This window comes from Alosa alosa, chromosome 20 (genome assembly GCF_017589495.1).
Source record: "Alosa alosa isolate M-15738 ecotype Scorff River chromosome 20, AALO_Geno_1.1, whole genome shotgun sequence".
In the NCBI taxonomy this organism is placed as follows: Eukaryota; Metazoa; Chordata; class Actinopteri; order Clupeiformes; family Clupeidae; genus Alosa; species Alosa alosa.
In genome coordinates, this window is record NC_063208.1 from 25466815 (window position 1) to 25470809 (window position 3995).

The 3995-nt window shown below is 38.4% G+C and overlaps 1 pseudogene; it reads left to right on the top strand.

Annotated features, from left to right (window-relative positions):
• The window catches only part of LOC125284775, a 131285-nt pseudogene extending 129582 nt beyond the window's left edge, over positions 1–1703 (top strand).
• Positions 1704–3995: the final 2292 nt, after the last annotated feature.

The following is a 3995-nucleotide window of genomic DNA, read 5'->3' on the forward strand; positions in this document are numbered from 1 at the left end:
CACCAAAGAACCCTTGTTCTCCCTCCCTGTAGGTAGCTAAGAAGACTTGGGACCTCTCCACTCCATGGAGAAGGTTCCAGAACAAGTTCCTGACACGTGTACAGGGGATAGTATGCGGCAGGGAGGAACTGCAGCAAGTTGGGTACAACTCTATCTAAATTGTGTTAAATAGGTTCTTTTTTAGATATTTTGTTTTTCATTATGAGCATTACTTTGCTCGTCATTGCTTTATGTTTTCGTTTGTCTCAAAAAGGATGTTTTTCCATGACGAGAGAAGAATGCTGAACGTGTAAATATGTTATGTAAAGAGAATGTTTGACAGGGTTATAATATATTGTGGTGAATTTCTTTTAATATGCAAAGGAATTTTGATTTCCTCTTCTTTTTTTTGCTTTGACTTTATTACAGTGTTTCTATGGCAACTCTTAGACCAGTGAATGCAATAATTTTTAAGGAGTTTTGTTTTGAAGAATGTGAATTGTTTTCTGGAGGCTTTTTTCTTTTCCCTTTTCCCAAGTTGTCTTTTGATTGATTTAAAGTTCTGTTCTGATGTCAGGGAGGGAAAGGAACAAATCCCAAACTGCAAAAGATGTAGTTCCGCCTCCCTTACAGAGAGGTAGGGTTTCTCTTTTTTCAGACAAGACATTGATTTAACCTGCCCTTGAACCACTTTCCCTTCATTGTGAAACGCTGCCATGCAAACAAAAACAAAAAAGGCCAAGAGCAAAGTTTCCCAGTTCAGTTTGTGCAGCAGTGAATTGCTGAACATTACTGGATCTTTAAAACCTCCTGGGGTGCTCCTAGGTCCAGTCCTCGGCCCCATTAGGATTCCATTATTGCTGTCTAGGAACACTGGGTGTAGGTGTGTGTAGGATTTTAATGTGTTTTTTTTCTTTGCGGTGAATGGATGTACTTTCCGAAAACCGGGGGAGACAGGTCTACCACATATCAGAGACTGAGTGCTTGTCTGTCATTGACTCCCGGAGTTTTGTGTTTACCCTGCAATTGCATCATTTACTGTTCTTCTCTCTGCGTGCTCCGGCAGTAAAAATATTTCCTCTTTCATCTCTTTGTTTTAGGAGCATTTTTCTGAACGGAGGCAGCTTTGTAGTGTTCGGCTGCCTCGTCTGTGAACAGGATCGCATCTGTCACCACTGTCTCACTCACTTGTAGTGCTGGCGGGTTTCAAAGTCATATAGATTGTGTTCAAGTGACAGCTTGACAAACTCTTATCTACATGAATGATTGAAGTGTTGGGGATGCATTTGTTGATGTAAGCACTGGTGGTTGTATGATGTTTGTTTTTTTAATTATTTTGTGCGATGTCTGACTGCAGTTTGTTGTGTGGAGGAGTCTGGATAAAGCCTTAAATGTGAAAATTGTCCCTTTACTAGTCCTGTTTTTAAAGCTCCCTTTCTTTTGCTTTCATGTCTGTGTTTTATCCTTTTTTAATTGGCTCTTATCCCCTCTGCAGCTATGGTTTTCACTGTGTCGCTGTCTTGTTTTCCCCTTTTGGTTCTACCTTTTGTCTGTTGTGTGTCTTGCCTCTGTTTGTGAACGAATTATTTGTTATTCCATCAGTAATTCTCTTTTTTCACACCCCAAACACCAGGTTTACCTTTTTTTTACATTGTAGTTCGAAATGCTTGGTTGAGTCCTGACAAATAATAAAAAAGAAAACATGTGTAATGTCTGGCATCTCATGCAATTAGTAGTGTGTGAATGATAACCTACAATGTGCGCATAAAATATAATAATAAAATAATTTTGTATTTGCACCATTTACAACACATATAATTTGTATAGCCTAGTGCTATTTTAGGTGCAGGGTTCCCACTCTAAATCAAATGTAAAATTCCATGACTTTCCCTAACAAAAGAAACTGAATTTGTAACAAATTGTACATTGAAATTACTTAACCCGAACAAAGACTTCAGAGCAGTCACATAGCGTCTTTGACTTTTGTTAATGTGGATGAAATAGTGGGCATTGGGAATTGTATAATGAAATGGCATTGACAAAAACAGGGCTAACCACAACCACTCAAGCAAGCAGTAATGGAAAAAGCTTGAAATACCAATGCTGGGTGGAAATATATTTAATTTGTATTAATGTATTTTGTTAAGTATATTTTAAACTGCTACAACAACATGTCCTGATATTCCCCTACTTTGCCACAAATATAATAAAATTCCCTGACTTTCCATGGCTGGAATAGATTTCATTAAAATTCCATGATATTCCAGAAATTCTCAGACACATGGGAACCCTGTAGGTAGGCCTACTAAAGGTACTAGGTACTAAATCCGCTCTACAGTGGCAGGGAAAGACTACAGCCACCACCAATGTATAACATTGAATTGATGCACAGCACACCACAAAGAATACTTACCACACATCAGCTCCACTTACCACACACCAGGTGGAGATTTAGGGAACCAATCAGTCAGTTACAGCATAGGGATGATTACATGGTCAGATGAGATGAGACCGGTCAGATGAGTCGGATCCCGTCTCTGACTATACTGAGATTGCTCTACGACTAGATGGGAACAGCAACTTACTGTAGTTTTTCCAGGAGGCCTCCCAACCAGAGTTGTGCACAATTCGAATTGCAATTCTGCTTCCTGTTTGCTACCTCAATTGAAATGCAAGTGAAATTCAAGAATTTAATTGGAATTTAATAGCCAGTTTCAATTCAATTCTGGAATTTTGCACAAGCCTGCTCCCAATCAATATTAACCAAGCCCTAACCCTCTTAGCTTCAGTTCTTCACCAGATTCAGGTTATCCAGTGGTCTAACTGCTGCTGCTGGCACCAACACTAATAACTAAAATATTATGTCTATGAACACAGACTTACCTTACCTTGTTTGACCACTAAGTGGCAGTATTAGCAAGGTTCATCTCGTGTCTTTTTTTCTTCTTTTTGCATTGTATTTGCTAGAGCTCAGTACAGACAACATGAGTAGGTGAGCATAAATCAGTTAACCATATTACATCTCCTGTGATAAATCTGAAATTGAATGTACTCGACTGAGTCACATCTGAATTTGTGTGATAACATCATTCTTCTGACTGCGAGCATTCATGTGCTTTGCAGTCAAAATAAAGAGTACATCGCAATAGAAAATGAGCAGTGGTATAATTAATAGTAATAGTAATTACATTGGCCATTTTCAATTAAGCTTGAGTTAGGCCTACATCAATTAAACAGAAATTAAGTCAATCAATTAAGAATCTATAAGGACAGAAAACATTCTTGGTCACATGATAAGTCATTTTTATTTATTCTTCTGATACAAAGTGTAAGTGTGTCTGTGATTGCCATGGCACATGGGTTTGTTTTTCGACACATAAACATAAAAGTGTTCATCAACTCAACTCCCAAGACACTTGGACTGCACCCTATGGTTTGCAGCCTACGGATGGAAGGTCCATCTTGACACAGTGGAGAGCCACACCTCACAGAGGAGCTTTATAGTGCCTCGTACGTTGTGGACAAAGGTCTAAAGTGGTTTGATAGCACTTTCCAACATTCCATATTATTTTTTAAGGGAAAGAAAATATTTGGGTTATGTGATTTGTAGTATACAGAACCCTAGAGGTATCATTGCAATATATATGTTGTGTATATCCAGAGAATTAACACTCACATTATTAAATTGTGTGCACATTTGACTAAACTGTACTCTCATTTTCATTTTTTGTAAAATGAGACCACAATTTAGTAAAATGAGCACACATTCTCTCGCACAAACATACACTAAACAATCTTGCAATGACACCTCCTGGGCTCTAGTAGCAAGAGAATGAGGTGTCATGTCTAGTAGGCAACCATCCAATAATAATCCTCAAGCCACATTCAGACAGGATGAGACTAGCAGCGATGTAGCAGTGAGAGAGACCACGAAGCGCTGATGACACTGAGAAACTTCTTGTAATTGTAAGCTAAATAACCACTGACGAAAAAGCTAAAGTCAATCTCAACTTTTA